Source organism: Stylophora pistillata, chromosome 2, assembly GCF_964205215.1.
Source record: "Stylophora pistillata chromosome 2, jaStyPist1.2, whole genome shotgun sequence".
NCBI classification, from domain to species: Eukaryota; Metazoa; Cnidaria; class Anthozoa; order Scleractinia; family Pocilloporidae; genus Stylophora; species Stylophora pistillata.
The window spans coordinates 11,600,512-11,624,045 of NC_142520.1; the positions used below are offsets into that span (position 1 = coordinate 11,600,512).

General features: G+C 37.5%; 2 pseudogenes; both read right to left on the reverse strand.

Moving 5' to 3' along the window:
* Positions 1-4,048: 4,048 nt before the first annotated feature.
* LOC148737131 (uncharacterized) lies at positions 4,049-7,902 on the reverse strand (annotated as a pseudogene).
* Positions 7,903-16,971: 9,069 nt separating this feature from the next.
* LOC148737132 (uncharacterized) lies at positions 16,972-18,158 on the reverse strand (annotated as a pseudogene).
* Positions 18,159-23,534: the final 5,376 nt, after the last annotated feature.

Here is a 23,534-nt window from a genome sequence, read left to right on the forward strand (position 1 = left end):
GAACTTATAACTTGAGACTCTTTCTATGTCATTACCTAGTATCTTAATGGTATCTGGAACCATAGGCTGGTATTCAAGAAAGTTGACAATCATCTCTTTGCACCTCTTGGGATTTAAGCGCATACCTCAGCTAGTAGCATAACCACAATGTCCTGAACAACAAACGAAAGATACCTTGGGCTACATCTGGATATTCACTCATACACAGTTGTGTCATCCACATACTTAGTGCACAGATGCCAATTATCAGAAAGCTTGTTAACCAAGGCACCAAAAAGGACAGGGGCTAGCTTTGTCCCTTGGGGCAGACCCAGTTATGAGGATAGACGGGGGCAGATAAGGCCCCACCAATTCTAACAATCTGAGATCTGCTGGTAAGGAAATCATTGATCCATTTGACCAATTATGATATTGCTCACACCCAGTTGTTTAAACGCAAGTTGTAACTTACTATGATCAACTAGACCAAATCCTTTACTAAAGTCTGCAAAAAAACATTCTCGAATATAATTCCCAGGACAATCAAGAAACAGTAGTGTTAAATGCACGAAACAGAAGAATGCATGATTTGTTGATTTTCCACCAATAGAAAACTGTTTACAGTCAAGCCTATTCCTTACCTGCTTAAGAGCTGCCGTCCCTATAAATATCGCCCAGAGGTGTGTAATATGAAAAAATAAAATCTCCTAACTTTTCCAGAATATAGATCTAGATGAACTATTTCTGGAAAAAATACTTTGAGTTCAGCAGGGCTGAAAGCTCACTGAAAGTGCACTAAGCACAATGATGTTTTGGGGCCATTTATTTTCTATCGAAGGAAGGGGGAGTTGGGAGGATCGCATGGTTTTCAAAGGGAATGGCTACAAAGTGTGATACATATATCATAATTATATATTTTACGAGTTGTGCCGTATTTTGACAGGCCCGTAAGGCGAGTCAAATTATAAACGACAGGTAAAGCTATCATTTTTGATGGGTGTCAAATATCACTGAAAGCGCCCGCATCAAATGATCTTTATCATTTAATTTACACTAAACGGCCAATCCGCAGGTAAACAATCTTAAATCAAATTAATTAACAGGCACATCATCAAGAAAGGACACGCGTCTTCTAAGAGAAAAAAAGGGCGCGAGACGTGCGTGCTGTATTGCTAGCAATGATTACAGGATAAAGACGTAACTGCGCTTAAAAAAATTGTAAACTTGACTTAACTCCAAACAAAAATAATGCAATGCAATAAAAACTAAAATTAAGAACACAATTTGTCGTTCACGACTCGTAAATCGTTTGATGACAGGTAGTGTTACGGTATTTCTGAACCACTAGAAAGATATAACCCATACTAAATCAGCTAATTTACTGACTGACGTAGTATGGAGCGATACCAATAACTAATACAATAACTATCCTTTTAACTTAGCTACGGAGCGAAATTAATACCTATACAGTAACTATCCTCTTAACTTACAGCCCTCTATAAATTACTATACTTTCAATCTCAGTGCACTACTGCACAACTCACGGTTCTCTTTAAAGACCCTTTTCGCTTATCAAAATCCACAACACTTTTTCAAGGCAGCCTTCCACACGGCTGACGATTCCAGTAAATAATTTCAACAACTCTATCCGGCTCTCGCTCCTCTGGGCTCCTTGTAGCAACGCTAACTCACTGAAAAAAGGTCTCTAACTTTAACCTATCGCGACTCCTTATATATCTTTTTGTATGTATAGTACCAGGTATGTAAATTATGTAATTGTTCGCTGAAAAGTCCCCAAATGGTGGCATGCCAAATGAATGGAAGTAATTGGTGACATTATCTTAAACAAAAGTTGTTATAATTACCCAATGTGATCCTGACATGTATGAAGGGTAAAGATTGTAAATAGAGTTTTTTTTATTGTTATGTGGAACCTTTTTATCTCTGCTTAAAACATCATTTATTGGAATGTTTTTAGATATTCACACCATTTAATCATATCAAAGTTTGTTAAAGGGATTGTTTTGTGAAATTGTGGTCTTACAAAATTGCTCCAATTAATGGAATTGAATTGAACGGGCTGTTTTTTCCTGGAAGTAATCTTTTGCCTTTTTTTTTAAGTTCTTTTTTTCTTTTTTTTTTTTTTAAATCTCTGCCAACTAGATCGTTTGACCAATTTCCGATAAATGAAGGTGGATATGCGCAAGCACCCAGTCTTGGAGCTCCTTTGCCACCTTTTGATACCAACTGTGGTGCATCTCGTCCAGAAATTAAATTTTTAACCAAACCAATAGCCACTGGAATACCAATTGAAGCAAGAATAGTCCCAAGGTCTCCTCCTTCTTGAGTCTGTATTGGTTTAATATGAACACCTTGTCCACTTTGTAAAGCGCCTAAAATATGTCTATTGTGTTTTTCAGTTAATACATTATTGTATTCAATGAGTTTATTTATTTTATTCCCTGGTATTAGAAAACCACCTGACTGAGCACCTTTTCCAGAAATTACTTTAACTAACGGAGGTGCTCCTTCACTTGCCAAACCAGATAAAGCACAAAGTCCCAATGTCTTTCCAACAGTTGGTGAAAGAGTTCTTCTCAATCTAATAATTGATGTTAAAAGTCTGCCTCCAATTTTGTTTCTGATGCTTGATTGAGCCAATTTTATATCCATACCTTTCTTCAATTGACGATGTTTGTTAACCGTTTGGCGACTGTCTCTAGAACCAAGAGTTCATCATTATCTGTCAATGCGTTCGAGGCTAATCTCAATGTTATTGCCTGTTTGTTTTTATAAGCTCTACCTAGATTAATTTTTTTTTTTTTTTTGATTTGGTGATAGTTTAGCGTTGATTTCAAATAACTGTGTCATATCTTGTATATAATATATGTTAAACAATTATTCAATCATATAACATATTCAATTAACAAGAAAAGAGATAGATCAATCAATCAAAAATTTAAATAATTTACACTATCGGCAATTCATTTTCGACTTGTTTTATTAATTCTTTATCGTATAGTACAACAGCATTCACTTTGAAAACACTATCAGCAGCTGGTTGAGCATTGATTTTATACCTAAAAATAAGCTGTTTGGGATCTCTTGTAACTTTTTCAGTTTGATAACGGAGATCGAAATAAATAACTCCGAAAAGAGAATTGAAATTACTGAGATTAAGTTTCGTGCCTAAATTTTAATCATTCTTACGCATTGCGTAACCCATCAAATCATTCAATATTCTCACTTTGGAGTCGCTATCGTATTCCACCTCGGGATAAAATACGCCATTACCATATTCTAAACGACAAGTTGCGAGATAACTCTCTAGCAAAGAGAGAATAGTGTGTGGAGTCCCTCAAGGTTCTATACTTGGTCCGCTTCTTTTCTTAATTTATGTCAATGACATGCATCGTTCCTCTAAAAAGTTTGACTTTTACCTATTTGCTGATGATACCAATTTACTATATGCAGAAAAAGATCTAAAGAAACTTGAAGTTGTCGTCAATGAAGAGATTTTAAAGTTGTGTGAATGGCTGAATTCAAATAAATTATCTCTTAACGTATCCAAATCTAATTTCGTTATTTTTCATCCTTATCAACACAAACTATACCGAGAAGTAAACCTTAAAATACTTGATAATAACTCGGAGCAATTGGTATCTCTTGAACGTAAGACATATGTTAAATACCTAGGTGTTCTCATTGACGGTAATCTCTCCTGGAAGCATCATATTAACTACATTTCCACGAAAATAAGCAAAGGTATCGGTATTGTTGCAAGGCTAAGACACTTGGTACCGCTCACTACTCTTATAAACATTTACCGCTCGCTCATTGAACCGTATATTTCCTATGGTCTCGTTGCTTGGGGCCAAGCCGCCAATACTCATCTAAACAAAATCGTCATTTTACAAAAGCGGGTTCTTCGTCTAATGCACTTTTCCGATTATACATCTCACAGTGCTCCTCTTTTTAGTCGTTCGGGAATTCTACCGATAAAAATGCTTTACTTCAAATTGGTTGCCTCTCTGTTACATGACATCAGAAATCGCTGTGCTCCTCTCAATATTTCTGAACTTTTTACTCACTCTGAACAGGTTCATTCCTACTCTACTCGTTTCTCAGTAGCTGGAAGCTTTTATATAAAACAGGCGAGAACAAATCATCAGTTGTTTTCCTTTTCTAGAGTTGGTGCGAAAATATGGAATGGCATCCCCCCTGAAATTCGTAAGCTAAAGAAAGCACCTTTTAAACGTGAGCTAACTCACTTGCTTTTGAAAATTCTTGAAATTGAGGAGATGAATGTTGACTTGCGCTACCTTGACCTTTCTAGCTTATATTTGTATTTCAACTGATTAGCTTTCTCTTTGACCTGTTAAAAACTCCCTTGTGTGACTGGCTCAGTTAAAACCTTTAACATGATTATTACTACTATTATTTATTATTTATTTTTATTTGCTCATTTATTTATTTATTTCATTGTTGCGTGTGTGTGTGCGTGCGTGTGTGTGTGTGTGTGTGAGCCTATACAGTGTCTGTTTAGGTAGCCCGCCTAGAATAGCTTTGCTAACTGCGGGTTACAAAAGCCTTTATTTCTTTCATTTTAAAAAAATAAAGTCAATGTTGTTGTTGTTGTTGTTGTTGTAACTACCACCACCACGGTCAGCGTTGATATTGAAAGTATAATATTCATACGGATTCGCCTCATCATTACCGTCTTTATTACGCTGAAGAAATACAAAGACATGCTTTATATTATCGATGATTGTACTGATCTGAGACAATTCCGAAAATATAGTGCCGCTGAGATGATCTTTCAAACACTTCTTGCATATAAGTCCACTGATCCACTTTCATAAAGTTTGATAGAATTTGTTCGTAAAGACTATCTTTTTGTTGGAGTTTGGGAACCCATAAAAAGAATAGATCGATGACAACGCGAGCATTATCGACAACGTTCAATTTGCAGATGAGATTTGCGTCATCTAATAGCTGGATTTTAAATTGTAACTTCATCGGTGGTAACGTACGATCTTCCAGCTCTTCGAAAAATGAATAACGGTTGAGAGGAATGATTACATTTACATCATTGTTTCCACTTGTTAACAGACGTCGTGCTTCAAATCCAGCGTTTTGATTGGCATTAACTATTCTGTGCTCTGTCTCCAGGTACCATAGATTATTTGTAATGACGCTTCTTGAGTAATCGTCACTGTATTCAAGCAAATTCTTCAAATTCACTACTTTGTGAAGATTATCGGTATCATAAACGATTTTACTTCCACTTTTAAGTCATCTGCTGAATAAGTGAATGAGCATCATTGATTACTGACACTCGGTCTGCTCCAAAGGCAGTACCATCCACATTCTTCTGAACCAGGAACTGGACCTCGAAGTAAGCATTATACCAATCGAAAAGACTACTTCGGTCATTGATGGTAAATTTGTAACTAGCCTTAGATTGTTCTTGAGATTGTTCTTGATAACTAGTCTTAGATTGTTCTTAGCTGGGCTACGAATAACATCATGAAGCTGGATTCTTACTAATTCATTTTGTCATAAAGACTGATCTGTTCTGAATTATATTACATTATTATACGTATGATGTGCGATCCTCGCAGTAAATAGCGCTATTTATGCAATAGCGAAAATCAGACCTGAAAAAAATCAGGCCTGTACGGGACTCGAACCACTGACCTCTGCGATACTAGTGCAGCGCTCTACCAATTGAGCTAACAAGCCAACTGGGAGCAGGCCGTTGTTGATTCGCAATAAACCCGTGAAAGTGATAAATGAGATGCAATGAATATATGAAGTTCATAGATTTTGAACTGCGGTATTAGATACGTATGATGTGCGATCCTCGCAGTAGATAGCGCTATTTATGCAATAGCGAAAATCAGACCTGAAAAAAAAAAAAAAAAATCACCCGATCGTTGAGAAACATCTTTTCCAAGACGTTCTCCAGCATGTGAAACACCTGCATCAAGAGCTTTGTTAGCGAATGGTTTTGCAACTGATTTGACTCACCATAGAGTCTCTGTGGCTCAGTGGTCTGACGTTCGACTCCTCAAGAGGACTCGTAATTGTTTCTTTGTCCCACACTCGTGACGAGACAAAAAAAGTATTTTTCTATTTCTTTACTGGGCTCAAAACTTACCACCTTTTTTTATTCCAATCGATTCTTGTTTTTCTTGCTGCCATGTTACCCATGAAATTATATCTTATTGACAAGAGCATGATCTGCAGGATTATACCTTTGCATTCATGTCCATCCCATCTGAATCCAAGACTATTACAAGAGTAGCTGTAAGATCCCTCGATATTTGTACAATTAGCTTCCTCGCTACAGTTGTGGGAATTTAGAGCACAGTCGTCGAGGTCTTAGATAAAATCAGTGGATTGTACCAATCATCATCGTTGTCTCTAGGAAAGAGGGAAGGGGAACGAGGAGCTGTGCAATGCAAAACCAGATCTACGGCTTGTTAATCCAGTCGTGTTAGTGGAAACGTTTGTGTCTTAGATGTAATAGTCGGAGTACGTTATAATTAGGATTATAAAACTTGTGTTTTTTTAATGTTCATTACCTGTGCAGTTGTGTATATCCCCGGTGAATCCACGTTTACAAATGCACTTGAATGGTCCCTTGGTGTTTTGGCAAACGACGTTTTCATTGGTGCAGTTGTGGTTATCTGTAGCACACTCGTCGATGTCTAAAATAAAGTCAATAGACCTTTGGTCAAAATACTGAATTACAGAGGTCGCAGGAACTAGGGGGGATGGGGGGGGGGGAGAGGAGGTATGACGTGCAATGCTATTTGTCGCCAGTGGTGTGTGAAGAAGCCAGTTAGAACAAAAACTGCGAGGCTTTGGAGAGGAACATTCTTTGCTCCGCTTTTCCCGGCACGGAATGCCTGTAATAGGCTGGGGTGACACTATAGCTTGAAAACACATAATGGGGCTGGCTTGAGATCCTTTCTAAAGAAAGAGCAAGAAAATTGAAATTACGCGTCATAAGTAGAGCCGATTTTGAATTATAAACCATCCGAGGGAATAGGCCCCCGTGTTACAATGAAATACAAAATTAGTTTTTATTATTTTAAGTCTTGCCTTTTTCACAATCGTGGCCAGTGAACCCAGACGCACATAAGCATCGATATCGTTTTGTTGTGAATCCCGACTGGCAGGTGCCGTGGTTTTCACATGGAGATTGAGCACAAAAATTCTTTAAAAGAAAAAGAAAAAAAACAAAAATAAAAAAGAAATGGGATGTCACAAGTAATTATTCAATACCTTGACAACATTCTCCGACATCTCCCCGAGAACTTGAATACAAAAAGAAAAAGAAAATCGGGAAGGGGTGCCTGTTGATAGGATTTAAAGAGTATAGTGACGTTCCTAAGAACAACATCTTGGAACCCCAGTAATAGCTCAATTGTATCTTTCTACCTGTTCTTAGCATCTCCCGGGCCATGAAATTGATCTAATTATTGCGATTGTTTTTAAGCTTCGAACCAATGGCATAAAACTGCCTTTTGCAGAAATGCCTTAAAACAACCATTCTAGTCATCTTTTCTCCCGAGAATTTTCTTATTAGAAGCGTGGTTGTGCTTTCTTTTAATAGAACAGCGATCAATTGTTTACTCAAGGCAAGTGAGCATGGCTCTAAAATGAATACGACAAAGTACTCGCTTATGTTAACGGTGTTGGGTGTCCGTCCTCAAGGCGCTCAAAGGATTTTTGTTTTTGGTAATTTGTTACGTACAAAAAAATCCGTAACGACGCTAGCAGGTGGTTAAAATTATGTAAAAATAACAAATAATGGATGAAAGTATCCCTCAGCTCTCATGAATGGCTTAAAAAGAGAGAGAGATGCAATTGACATTTAATTAACAGCTCGTCTATGTACCTTAGTTCCATGGTACACATAATTCGATGCTTGTACCAGATCCTCACCATACTCTTTAGCAGTTGAGTTATTCAGTTCACAGTTGTGTGCTTCTGCCCCATTTTCTCCAAAATAAAAGTTAACACTGACGCAGTTATAGTTCAGGTAGCAACGGTATTCACAGGTGTCCCTGTCAATCACACTGATATTTGCTATGGTGTGGTTAATAAGACGTTCTCCCACGAAGAACAGGGTCGATGGAAAGGCTAATATACGGCATTGATCTAAAAATTCAAATCATTAAAAGTCAAATAGCGTCATGGGTTCTAAAGGTCTAGGTTGCTGTTAAACTCGTTTTCCGAGCGTTTGGGTCTTGCCTTGATAATTATGACATATTCAGTAAGATACCAAGATCAAATTATATATATCCTTTAGTTTTTTGCGAGAGAAAAGATCTTTAGAAAAGGATTGTATGGACAGAAGACATGTTATTTGGCACGTTTATCTATTATCCTATGATTTCCAGAACATTCTTGATTAGTCCTTTAGGAAAGTCCTAGTGATTTCGACATGAGCACGTGACTTCTATTTATAGAAACTTGAGTTGTTTAACATAAATTCTATAAAATTCTATGATGTAATTTTACTTAAAATAGGAAGATGGCGACCTGCTTACAATCTTTCTAGAAAGATTGTAAGCAACTATATAAGAAGGTGCTGTAGGTTGTTGTGATTTTTTAGAGGAAAAAGAAGAAAAAGAAGAGAAAAAGATGAAGGAAATAAAGGAGTTAGTGAAGACAATTCATTTCAAGGTTTATCACGAAACCATTGTATGATATCCAATAGCCAAAAAAGTTTTTTTTCTTTCCTTTATATAAATGCAAATAATTTTCGCGATGACCTCTGCTGAACCAGCTTACATTAAACAAAGTACATATCTTTTTTTTGTGTTTTTTTGTTTTTCTCATCTCGGTCACTTTCTGCGGGACACCTCACACAAATAGCTTCATAGTCGTTAAAAATGATATCGACAAAGTGTAGTTTTAACGAACCCAAACTCCGACGAAAATTTGATCCAGAAAACTTTGATACCTTCCATCAATGCTAAATAATAAAAGAGGCATGAGGTTTCAGTCTTGAACTCCCAACCTGTATGCATTATGACAAATCATATTATTTTCCTCGCTCATCTTAAAAGTTATTATGCGCGCGGTAATTGCAAGTCCTACCTAACTCCTAATGAGCCACCATGGTGTACATTTCTACGTATGCATGGCCGCAACACGACGTGTGCACTTCTCTTCAGCTGGCAAGTTCCTGTCTGGCCTAGCCGAGTGGTTTCAAAGCTCTCAAGAATTTTTTCTATGTTTCATCCCGATTGAGATACATCCTTTTTGAAGCTCAATTTCAAAAGTAAATATTTGCATAAAAAAAAACAATGATATTTTAGCTCCTCAGGTAAATTAAGGCCTAGGTCAATAGTCAACTGGGACCCTCAGCGCGGTTCTAAGCAGCCCCACGACACGCGCGTGAAGTTTGTAATTTGAGGAGAATAATATAGAAACCAACACGTACTTCGCGTGTGCGAAGCGATGGAGACATGTTCGTGATTGCTTTCTTCCTTCCATATAATTAAAAACCTGATATTCTAAGGCTCGAAAGCCCTGAAAAATGAACTCTGTAAAGCTCAGTCAGAATCTGTAAGCTTAAATACACCGAGGAAACAAGTTTAACGAAACATCTTTTAAGTCTGTTTTTAAGTCGAGGTAAGATTACAATATTTGTCGCACAGCTTTATTAACTACGTAACGAGGAAAATGTTTGCCGCCCGGATTGTGGACGGTCATAGGGTTTGTCCGGGTCATGGCAAGCCCGGAGAGATTTGAACAAATAGTTTTCGAGACATGCGTGAAAATTATGTCTTGTCGGTCATAAGAAAGTCACGGGAAATGACAACTAAGATTTGTACGTGCATCGGCACACAGGTCGAAGCTGAAACAAATTTTAAAAAAGGCTAAACCTAATCTGTGCAGTGTGAACTGCTTGCGTATTGTCTAAAGTACCCTAAAACTGAGGACAGGTTTACTATTTGAAAATATAGGGTCATGGGAAAGGTCATCACCCGTATTTTACTCTGTCTGGGTTTCCCAAACCTCAGAATTTTACCGTTCGCATCTACATCTGTTTCTATAATGTTTTTTCCGAAAGTTTTTTCTTCACTGGCACAATTCAACAACTAAATCAGGGGTCTTTTTACAAATTGTACAACGTAGCATGCGCCTGTCGCTATTTTACACAAACTGCCCGAGGTGTTACGGCTTTTAATTTGCGATAAACAAAAGCTAAATTTAGCTATGAAGGTGTTTTCTTTAATTGAACGTGTTCGTATTAAGTGACAAGCTGTAATTCCTCAACGTTGTGGTTGTTCCTTCTTTCCCGAGTTGTCACTGTTTCAAGCGTTTAAAGTACTGAATTGTCAACGAGAATAATAATTTCTCTGGCTATAGTTTCTGCTATTCAAAGTTTTCTTTTGGTGCTTGTGGTATGGGATGGTGATTAACTAAAAAATCCCAGTCGTATCTACCAGAATTTCCTTTGCAGTAATTCACAACGCACACGAGGCCGTCTCCCTCTGGTATTAGGGAGTTTGGCCAAATATTCCTTCACTTTATTTTATGCACTTTGTACATGCTCAAAAGAGCTAAAAATATTATTGCACTATAAAAATGTACTATACATTACAAACATTATTGTTAATCTAGATCCATGTTACATGGCCTTCTAATTTTTCAACTCAGTCTCCAGTTCACCCACTCCTCTCTGACTTGACATAGTTTTCAAATAATTGATGAATTATGAAAAAAAGCACATATATACATATATCTAATACATAAAAAATCCACACTCTGTGAGATAAATCGTAGTCAAAGGAGGGTAAAAACTAGTAGCTAAGGTAGCTCTCTGGTAAAAATCCCATTGAAACTGTTTGAACACACACGGTTAGGATAATGCCTGATCTTTTAATGCAATTCACTTTCCAATGCAAAGGAGGCTTGTTTGTTTAGTCACCATTCAAACTACCTAAGTACTGAATGGCAAAATGTGCCATTTTGCCAGCTGCCAACTTACGATGCGCCATCGAGAAAGCTCTCAGTACTTTGAGGAATTCAGTGACTGGAAAGAGGATATCGAGCTAGATACTAGTATGTTCACGCACTTGAAAGTAAAAAAAGATATGAACAGTTTCAAAAGGATTGTAGTAATAGTAACAAGAATCATGATATCTGACATTTTAATTTTGTTTGAAGCTGCTCTGTGATTTGACATAGTTGTAACCTAGACTTGGGTTCATTGTGCATGCATTTTTCTCCTAGTGTGCAAAGAAAATCACAAGCAATTTTTCGTCCAATAGTACAAATAATTTTCCCAAAGGAGTAGACATCACTAGAAATTGAAGGAGGACTAGCTCCAGTTATAATCTCTGGAGCAATATAGCCATGTCTCCTTTTATAATGCTCTTGTTCTTCTAGAGAGAGATGTTTTGTGAGAGAACTAGTCGCTGCTATAGCTGTACACTTGCCAAAATCAATCAAGATTGTGCGATACTCGCGGTTAATATATGAAACTAGGACATTATCAGTCTTTATATCTCTGTGAATAAAGCCTTTACTATGGGGATAGGAAATTGCATTGGCAAGATGAAGGACAAGGGTCAGCCAAATATCCAACGACAGGCCACAATTGGTATTTTGCAGCAAGGAATGCATTGTGTATGGCCTATCAGAAATATTGTAAAAGGAGGATACTAGAAGATATGGCTTTGATACAGTACATATTCCAAGGAGAAGAGGGAAATTGAAATGTTTTAGGTGTGACATAACTTTTGCCTCCTTTTTTACTTCTCCTACTGTTGCAGAATAAAATGTCTTTACTGCAACACGAATTCCCCAATTGAACATTTTCTTACAGCTTCCAAAGACACCAGAGCCAAGATGAATTGCAACTTGATTGCCACATTCATCTTTTGGGTGCCCCAAAAGGTTACGGTCAATTTCCAGTTAGGAATCACAAGGCGGGTTTAAAATCACCTACAATTTAACAGAAAAATTCAAGTAAATTTACTATTAATATCTTAACTTCAACTGACTGTTGCGTGGCATGTCAGTAATTGTCTATACCTGTCATCACCAAATTACAAAATTGTATACGTACCTTTCTTTGCGTCTTCAAGTGCCTAGAAATCGACCTATCAGTTTTCCTGGAAGCCTCCTCGTCTTCTCGCTTGCGAATGGACCGCAAACGGTCATAGTAATGTCGTGACATGTACTCGTATACCTGTCGCTGCCTCGCGAGACGATCCTTTTCTTTTTTTAATTCCAATGCAAGTGTTCTCCCTTTCTCGAGGCTTCTTTGCTGTCGTTTTCGTTTTTTCCTCTCCCTGTGCATGTTTCGTTTTTCTTCAGTTGTGTTTTCACGACTTTCTTTTCCCATCATGACGATTACACAGATTCCCGCGCTCAATCTAAATATTGGCGGGAGGAAATTTTTTGTCGAGATCAATATCGTTCCCAGTGCCCGAGTGGCAGAAAATCCAGAAAAGGAAACAAGTTATTTAGCCCAAAATGTCATTTTTGGTTTCTCCAGCGGTATTTCCGAGAAAAGGTCGAACGAGATAAGCGTGGATCATTACAGTAAGATCTTATTTTAAGGTCAGAATCAAGCTTCTTTCAAGGCCAAGAGAAAAGGTATGGTTCAAAGTATAAATTTATTACTAATGGCTTGATAAGGCTGCCACAAACCTTTTAAATAACGTGTTTGTTATTGTTTATTGACAATGCAACCTCAATGACGAATTATTACGTATCAGACGGTCCAAAACAAGACTTGTGTACATTTCTCAATAATTATTTACAACCCAGGGCATCCATTTTCCATTCATTTAACAGTCCATCCACATACTTGATTTTTTTATTTAGCTCCTTTGCTGTTGCATCGTTGTTTATATCTTCAGGTAATGCCAGCAAACAATTGTGAGTCACAAGGAAATCTTTCTCCCATTCCTCGAATTTTTTCTTGAGTTTGCGTTGTTCAGCCAAGACTTTTGATTGCACTAAAGAAAGTTTCGTCTGGTAGTCATTTGCTAGCACTATGTTGTTTGGTTTGCTCTTGTGAAGTCTCCTTGCTTGATCTAGCTTTTGAACTTCTGGTGTGGTGCCAACTACAACTGATACCGCTTTACAAAGCTTGGTCTGAAGTAAGCTGGCATCTTTCTCTTTTTCCTATGTTACAAAGAGGGATAGACAAGAAACAGTAATTTGCAACAGACCACTTATATTAGTTGTTATTACTACTTGATTATCTAAACAGGATTAGTTTAACAGACACGATTTAGAACTTTATTATCATTATTATTGTTACTGTTCTCTTTTACTACTATTATTATAACCAGTCTTTGTTTGTCTATACTGTTACAGTAACATGTATAATGTACCTTTTGATTTCCAGTTAAATCTGTCCTTTTCTTTTGACTGTCAAAACTACCACCTGATATAACATTTAAGTCCACTGTCTGAAGAGCCTTAACTCTGTTCCCTGCAAATAAGAAAATGATACATTGTACATGATAAGTGGAACATGGAAAATATTGAGTTGGCACTCCTTTACTTGAACATGGTCAACAACATAATAATCAATTCTCCAAGTCAGCCAACTTGTGTTTCATTGTAGTTTCTTTCTTGTAAGTGACTTATTATGATTATTATTGTGCCTCATAGTCACCCCCTCAGTTTTAAAATCAGTGTAGCAGACTTTTCACATATTATCTACCTGGTACTCTTGTGTCACCGTATATTGTAAGTTCATTGTTTTCAAATATCTTTATAGTAATAATCCATATTGTCACAATACATGTAAATGAATATCTTTTATCAGCCTGAGGGTAACAGTAGACAGTGAATCACCTACCTGAGGTTTTGATGACTTCTTCATCATTTGTGATGCACACTCCTTCCAAGAGGGTGTTATCTTCCAAGTCTAGACCTTCCCCTCCTCCGATAAGCCTCAGGCATACTGCTTCGCCATGGTCGCAATTTGCTTATTGTTGGTCATCATTGGTATCATATAGCACTGAGCTTGCATTTTTAGACGTTGATGAGCTGTCATTAGCTTGCAGGGGCATTTCTTTTTGTTCTGACGGATTCTGTGGTCTTAAAGATGTAACTTCTGTGAACAGAGGGCCATTCAAATAATCAGTGTAAATTCGCTCTACATTGCCATCTTGATCTTCAGCGCGAATAAAGTGTGCTGGAATGATTACTTCTGTTTCTACGCATTCATGCCAACACTTCCTCAAATATTCTTCTTCATTCTTGAAGTTGGTTGACCTGAAGTGGTGCAGCTTGGGACCCTCCTCTCAGAACGCAGGTTCACTGCAGGCATCAAAAAACTCAACAAACTCATCATCTTGACACCACCACACGCCCTCTCCTGGCAACAGAAAATCACTAATTCTTTCTAGGTGTACCTGCCATGATTGTGAACGTTTCTTAATGAATTTCTATAGAGTTCTTGTGTTGCTTTGCAGTGGAAGTGAATGTGCCGAATGAGAAACTTGTGATTCTTATTTTTCAACACAGTTTTCTGATCTTCCTAATTTTTCTTCAGCTTGTAAGCGAATGAATATGTTGCTGATGATGTGGCTACGGCGATAGCATGATGTGTTGTTAGTAATTGATTTGACTATGTTGAAAGTTCTCTCTTCATCTTCAGCACTTGAAGAGCGTCCTGAGATGATTCTTAGTTGCATTGGGGCATGGGATGTTAGGTCATGTAGGTAAGTGCCATAAAACTTTCGTTTAGTCATTAACTGAGTGTTAAAGCTGACTATTTCTTGACAAAGAGTATGGTGGTACCAGCTGGAGTTATGGAAACGGAGAATTAAACGTGGGGATCTGTATTTGTCTTGCTTGTAAAGGATGTCCTGGATGTCAACCATTGTGTCGAGGAGATGTTGCTCTCTAGGGCTGTCTGTTCCTCTCACATAGCAAGAGGTTGTTATTAAAGAACATCGGTAATCCACGGCCCTCTTTGTTTCTTTCTTCCCTGTAGTTAATCCAACTGCTTCTTCTATTTTTTTTTTTTTTCTACACGACTCATCCTCTATTTGCACTGGTAGCTCTGTCAATAAATTTTCAATGTGATGTGAAATGTCATGCATGGGTTCACATGGAAGTACCTCTTAACTTGCAAGGTTCAAGGATTCAAGGGTGGTATTGGGGTTGTTATAAAGAAGTACTGGCACTCTGCGCACACCATGGAGACTCTCATCCAAAAGAAGTTGTAATTCCTTCTTAGTCTTCCCCTCATAAATTCCTCTCCCTCCTAGTTCCAATTCCAGTTCTGATTTCTGCAGACTGCTAAATGGCTTTGGTTTCAGAAAGAGAGAGTTCCTCTTTCCTATGGGCCCTTTCATTACAATCTCTGTCTATCATGCAGTGAGATGGCTTGGCATCTGAAGCTGTGGTCTAGCTCATTCACTCTATCTGCAGTTACTCCACAACCAGAGCAGTAATAATGCCCTCCCTTCTGCTGCCCACTTTCAAACTGCCGAGATGGAGAATCACCATAAAAGAATCTTATGATATCTTTTATTTCAATCCCATCTGTGGTCAACAGATTTCTTTGAAGATGTTTTTGACAGCAGAGACGTGTCTCTACATAGACCAGTTGCTCTTCATCACAGCTTCTACATCTTGCTACAATATAGACATGAGGTTTCTCAACTTCTTTCTGGACATTGGCAACTTTTCCTGATGCTTTCTTGTATTCTTCATCGGTCATGTAGATGGCAGGATCATAAAGGCAGTTAACTGTGAAAATGACGTGGCCAGTGTTTGCAAGTGTGGAGTGGTCATGCCACATCTGAAGGTGTCGTGTGGTTGACAATTCTTGTAGTTGTTTCCTCATTTTGATGAGTTCATCATCCTGGTTATATTCATTCAATTGCTTTAGCTGTTTGATGACCTCTTCCCTGGGCATTTCTGAGTAGTGCTTTGTTTGTTTGTTTTCATGTATTTCTCGTGCATCTTCAGTGTTTTCCTTCTAATTTCCTCTAGAGGTTGCTTCCTTCTGTATCGATGATCATTTTTTCATACTAGGAACAACAAAGCGTTATTTTTTATTAATAGAAAAGTTTAATAATAAAATAGCATAATTTTATTGGTATATATAGCAAATGTGTTGCATTTACTTCATTGGATTTCTCACTGTTTTTATTTACATACATGTTACAAAGGGAGTAAGTGAAAGAATTGTTTTATTTTTAGAAAACTTTTAAAAGACATCTCAAGTAGGCATGGAACATGGACTCAGAAGGTAATCCCTGTTTTTACTGACCATTGACAGTAATTAAATATTACACAGTCTAAATTCCTGGGTTGTGATCCTTTTGTTTGGCACCAGAAATCAAGAGCTCTGGTCAAAACTGTTATGTTGCAGCTTGTACAGACACTAGTTTCCCATCATGGTTTTTGTGTTTTGTTAGTTTAACCAGTCAAGCAGATGTAAAAAAGAAATTGATTTCTTCCAGACCCTATATGTTCATAGTGCTGAAAAAAAAAAGATAACAGCTCTGGTATCAATTATTTCAATATTTGGTTCAACTTGTGTTACCTCTCTAGGAACTATAAGCTCGCCAACTGTAAATTCTCCCTCCTGAATTTGAAGTTTCAGTTTCTCTTTTAAAGCATCATTTGTTTCTGGTGTGGGGATGGAAATTTTACCACCAAGTCCTTTTAATTTCTTTCCTCTGGGCTGTCGTTCAACTTCAGCAGCACGTTTAAATCTGTGTAGGTTAACACCTTGGGAAATAGGCCATTCCTGAGCTATCTGGCCTCCATTTTTTGCAATTTCTCCCTTCGGTTTGTTATTTTGTACCTTCTGCCAATTTCTGACCAATTAACCTTCACACCATCTGCATACCCTTCTACTTCAAATTTTAGACCATTCTTGTCCCATGTCATAACATCAAAATTGCCAGAATGACGTTTTCTTTTGACAATTGAATCTTCATGTTCTGAACTGGTCTCTTTTCTTTTAGTTGCAGCTTCTCTAGTCTCAAAGGAAGTATCAAGCCGATCCCGTTGCCTTGCAGCATATAATTGCCGCTCTCCAAGACATCTGCAAATTTTTACGAATTAAAGGCATTTTTAGGACATTTTTGCAATCTTCTTAGCTTAATAAATATTTAATTGAGCATTTTTGTGCTGTATGAAGTTTTGGTCTTTTCTACCCCATTTTTTATAGGTTGTTGAATTGTTGGTAACGACAGTTAATGGCAGATTGTTTTGGGTGATGATGCTCTGACTAAGTTAGATGGTTATTTGATATAAATTGCCTACTTGACAGATATATTCCCTACAAACTGCACACAGTCAGTCACCCACTTCCAAAAAATAGTTACCTCAAAAGGGAAGTTTTCTGCCATTCTTCTTCTACTCTCTGTTTATATCTTCTATACGTGGCTCTCTTTTCTCTCTTGGCCTCAGCTGGGGATTTTCTTTTTTGAAGTTGGAGCTCTGGGAGGTTAGTCAAGACCTCACCAAAAGATATACTGCATACTTTTTGAAAGGTGACATCAATTTTATTGTACAAAGATCTTGCAATAGTTTTGACCTCCCCTGCCTTGCATGGCTTGATTTTCAATTCTTTTACAGTGGTGAAAAATGGATTCTCTTTTTATATTCCCTTAAACTGATTTGACTTGACTGGAAGTAAAGCTTGAATTTCGGCAGAGCGATGATAGCATCCTTTGCAGTTTGCAAAGGAATGTTCACTCTTTTCCTTGAACGCCATTTTCTCCCAGTTATTGACACTAAATTTGTTCGAGTATTTTTCCTTTTCATCCTTTTTCCTTGGATTCCAGCCGCTAAACATAGCGCGTCGAGCGGGAATTTTCTTCTGCAACTTTAAGAAATCGATTGCAAAATCCTCGGACCTGTCTTTGAAGACCTCATTGTACCGTTTGTAACACTTTTGCATTGAGCGCGCTTTAAATTTTGCCATTCCTTCCCCATTTTCCCGATAAAGCGTCTCGGTTGTTTTCCTTACGATTGTTAAGGGTGCTACTCGAGAAAAGCCACAGCTAGTCGGGCAAATAAAGGTAGCAACCATGCTACTGTACTATTAAATATACTATCGAGCGAAAACTGTTTGCGAACCAATTTGTCAGTCCGATAACTGAGTGTGAAGTTGGCGCTATTTTTCTTGAGCGGTATATTATATGCACACATAAATTATGAAAACATCATGTTTCAGCGCATTTTTATTTTAAAAGATAGCCTTTTACAGCAATTTAATTCATCCCATGCCTTTTCGTTTCTGAAGACTATAAAACAGGCACAAATACTCTCAGTTCCTCCCGTTCGGGGCGATGAATTAGTCTGAAAATCTAGAAAGCTACATATTATTCATAACCTACCAGTTCTTTTTAGAAAAAAATTAATTTTAGCCCACTGATTATAAGATTTGAAGCAATTCGCTTGAAGTAGGAAGATGGCTTCCCTGTCCACCGTCTTGCATACCTCTGTATTTCCATAGCAACAGTAGCATCCACTGTTTAGGTGAACCGTACATTCGGGAACAAATGGCGGCTAAAATCTTGCAGTGACTGACTTCGCGAAACCTCGTTGCAGGAGCATTGTAAATGAACCTTATACGCGTGTTTACTGATAAATACTTTCATCGAATCACATTAAACGTGTTATGTACTGGAAAAGCAACATTTGCGGGGGCAAGACAATTCTTGTAGTTCGACATTTGTCAATACTGATTAAAAACAACCTTAATTTTACATAGTCGTTTAAGGAGAAAGAAGAGACATCCTTGCCAGTACATTTTCGATTCTTCCTGTTATGTTTTATCCTCAGGGCGAATGTGGTACCTTAAGGTAACTAAAAAGTACTCCTGCAAGACAAGCAAATATATTGGCGGGAAAATGTTTATTAATGTATCACGTGATATGTCTCTGCCGACAGCTGGTGTGGGGAAAAATAGGAAAACATATTTCGCAACGATCTGACGCGCAAAAACTCATCTATCCGAACTGTTATTTTAAGTATTATTTTTATTATTTTGCCTATTTTTGATCTTCACCCAGGCCTTAATTTACCTGAGTCTGTAAACGGACGAAAATAAGTTTGGAGTTAACAATATTTTATTCCTCAACGCGGGACGAGTTAAGGCCGTAACGAGGCAACTAAACTTTCTTTACTCTTCCCTGAAATAGTATGAATTATTGAGTGTTGTTGAATTGATTATTTTGTCATAAAATCTTATGATTTTCAACATAAAGCCACACATTCTCGTAGTAAATTATAGCCAAAAAAACAAAAAAAAAAAGATTCAAGCATGCTAAACGTACTACGCGGGCGTCGTAAATGCGGGAAATTCGCTGTTTTTTCGCTTCCGAGCAGAAAATTTAGCACTTGTTTGGGAAAAGCCTTGGTCTTGAAATATCTCTTTCCCTCACCTCAAGCAGCGGTTTTGCTACCCTCGTATACTAAGAACTTCCTCTTGCGTGCATCCATTGAACGATATACACGCGCCAAGCACGATCAAATTCTCAATATTACGTTAAGATCTTTATTCCGTTTTAGTCCTGTTTTGTTTTTCTCATTGTCCGTATCAATTAAACCTCATTTCGATAAAACTTGTCCACGGTGGATCAATATCCAAAAAAACCCTTGGAAACCGCTATTGAAGTAAAAATCTTCCCGTTGCTTCATTGTGCATCGGTTTTAATTCAGTTATGAAAATGCACTAATAAAGAGTTGTGAAATATAACCAATTTCAATGTGTTCATGGTTAGACATCCACGTCGTTTCATCTCTTAGTATAGCCACCTGTCAAGTGAGGATCTGGAGTTCTGATATTTCCGCCCATTCGCACTTAGTTCCGTTTATATTATTGTAAACATAATTGCTCTGTCTGCGTTGAACAACTTTCTCTCTGTTTTTATTACCTTTGAAAAAAAAAAAGTTACTCATTAGGCTTCCAAAGACTGCGTAATACCTAACGCAGGAAGGTTGCTACGACGACTGAAAACAATATGCCTCGAGTGCCGATTGGTATATGTTTAACACATGTCGGAAATATGTTTATGAAGTGTATACATTTTATTGCAAAAGTTTTCTTCAAATAAAAACAAATGATGTCAACTAAATATGACACCAGCGACTAATTATGTACCAAAGAGAGGTCGTTTTTCCACTGGAGAATGTAAAAAGAAGGGAGGAAATTTTTCGAATTGAAAAAATGTCCTTTCCAACTAGTTGATATAACAATTTCTATTTCCCTGAGTGCGAGGCTAACTATAGGCTCTTCCTTGGGTTCATGCGAGCACCAAACAAATATACGGAATTTGCGAAAATATGTTCATTAGTTTTGGATAGCCTTGATAAAACTTAACTGGACCTTAGAGTGTCTCAAAAGAATTCGAGGGCATAAGCTGTAAAAAATATAACCAGTTTGGTAACTGCAGACATTGTTCGGTCATAACTAAAAACTTTGCAGACTCACGTTCGCATAATGTAAAAAATAGAATCTAGAACATTTTTGAGTGAACAGAAGATGACAGCGCATTAAAATGGAAGATGAGTTTCAGTAGCCATCTTATACAATGTATATATGAAGTTCATATATTTTGAACTGCGGTTATAGATACGTATGATGCACGATCCTCGCAGTAAAAAGCGCTATTTATGCAATAGCGAAAATCAGACCTGAAAAAAATCAGGCCTGTACGGGATTCGAACCACTGACCTCTGCGATACTAGTGCAGCGCTCTACCAGTTGAGCTAACAGGCCAACTGGGAGCAGGCCGTTAAGTTGATTCGTAATAAACCCGTGATGATAAATCAGATACAATGTATATATGAAGTTCATATATTTTGAACTGCGGTATTAGATACGTATGATGCACGATCCTCGCAGTAGAGAGCGCTATTTATGCAACAGCGAAAATCAGACCTAAAAGAAATCAGGCCTGTACGGGATTCGAACCACTGACCTCTGCGATACCAGTGCACCGCTCTACCAATTGAGCTAACAGGCCAACTGGGAGCAGACCGTTAAGTTGATTCGTAATAAACCCGTGATGATAATTCAGATACAATGTATATATGAAGTTCATATATTTTGAACTGCGGTATTAGATACGTGTGATGCACGATCCTAGCAGTAGAAAGCGCTTTTTATGCAATAGCGCTCTCTACTGCGAGAGAGTACTAATGTGCTCTCTACTGCGAGAGTGTACATTGTACATTATGCAATGTGCTCTCTACTGCGAGAGAGTACATTGCATCTCTACTACTTATGCAATGTAGCCATCTTGTCAGTTAAGCCTCTATATACGAGAATTTTAGTCCTGGAAAATGTGCGTTTTAATTTTTTTTTTTTTTTTTTTTTTAATAAATTTCATAGCTGAAGAATTAAGAGCAGAAAAACGAACGTTTCTTGTAAACAAATGCAAGCTTTAAAACATACCATCTGGGCAGAACTGAAACTGTCTGAAGGGAAGCACCATAGAGATAAAGAACAAGTGGGGAAAAACTCTCATGTCTGCCAATAAACAGCAGAAAAGAGATCCTTTCGATGTTTTGAAGCTGTTAAGCAAACTGAGGAGCTTAACAGCAGTTTGTTGACAGAGATGTACCTCCAATTTAAGGCTACGCTACCCTAGAAACGTGTTAGCCAATAACATTTGGCCGTGATATATGAAAGATGTTTCACCGCCCGTCACAGAGAGGCTGTGAGATTAATTATTAATGTCTACTGAAACAGTTAATTTGGTTAGTTTTCTCCTCAGGCAGATAGTTATATCTTTCACTCACTATCTCTAGAGAGGCTTCTTATCGTCTTATAACTGTTTTAATAATTATAAGTAGCATCAATTAACAAAACTTTGGGGAAAATGCAAGCGCTTGAAAAGGTTTTTCTTTTTTCTTTTTAAGATTCAAATTGATACCTCTGTGGTATTTTGACCAGAGAGGGATTTTAAAAGACAATTTTAGAGATCATAGCTTCAATGAGGTAGACCTTTTTGTTGAGTGTCATTCGCACTGAGTTATTTTTAGTCTGATTTGCACCTGCATTTTAAGTATTCTTTCCTACAATTAAGTGAGTTTTTGATATGCAAATTAAATTCGAAGAGAAGGTTTTCCCCTAATTCCAAGTGAAGTTTCCATATTTTGTCTGTGAAATGACTAAGGGCATCTTTTAACTTGTAGCAAGAGAGAATTTCATGACACTTTAGATCGCTGTCCACACGGGTGGTCTAGCCAGAAATTAATTTTAGCTTGCATAGACACGAAAAAGTAGGATAGGAGAACAACCAATCTAAAAAAGGAAAACTTTCTTTCGACGAGAATTCGAGAGGATCGCCCATAGAGAGAGTGGCAAACATTGCCAAACCGAAATCTGGTTTATAAAATGATATCTACCACAAATCTGGTTTATAAAATAATATCTACCACAAAAACTCAACTTGTTTAAAAGATAAAAGGTTTAGTAGAACTTGTCAGGTGATATGTCAGGTTGCCAAGCAACAGTAAGAATGGGAGCCTCAAGCCCATATGAAGACAATTTTCGAAAGAATAGGCTACTTTTTGAGATCCCATAATTTAATGTACTTTTTGCCGGATGATGCATCCTTCACTTTTGTAAGTTTGCTAAACATTGCTTATGTTTTTCTATGCAAATCATCTATGTCTTAAGTCTAATTTCTCCAAATTTTGCAACCGAAAAACTTTTTATTAGCAGATCGTTAATGAATCGGTCTTGTGAAAGAGGTAAAACGAAACTTATCATTTCACCGCAGGAAACACTTTTTTTTATCATATTACAGTTGTAATAAGAACTTGGAAAAACCTACGTACAGACCTAATCGAGTGTTGTGGCTCAGCAAACCTCATAACTGAAGTTTATATTGTTTTATTTTAATAATGTAGTCTTTAAGTCCCGACTTTTTCACATTAATTTTTAAAATAGAAATGTCCATACTTATTCTCAAAGTTTCTTTATATAACAATATTTCCCATTCTTATTATTCATGTCAGTTAACCTTGTTCAAGATAAAACGTCTACACATGGAATAAACCTTAGAGGTCCTTTAATTAAACTCGAAATCTTCTCTTTGCCACACTGGATATGGGCGATAATCGAAATATGAGAAAATTCATTGTAAGTGTTTCCATAGTAATTGCATAGCATCTACAACGTTTATTGGCGGTCAGTATCAAAGTTATTCCAGGTAAAACACAAGATGGACTCAGTTATTCACGCATGCGTTTCACAGCGCATCGATGATAGTTAGAACATTTCTCATGATTACTGTAACGAATGAAAAGGAAGAACCACAAGGATCTTGAGTTGAAAGTGAAAAATCTCCTCAAAGTGATAGCAGACAGTGTACAGCAATTATTCTGACAGCCTCTAGCTTGCTAGCAGGCCATAGTTTGCGTCTGCAAGCGCGAGACTCAGCGCGGCGAATATTCGGTCGCCATTTGAAAGCGCGGGGAAGGGAGGAAGTGGAAAAAAACGCCTGCCCGAAACCCATCATTTCTCACCAACCGCTCCCTATACTCTGCATGGTATCCCCGACATGTCA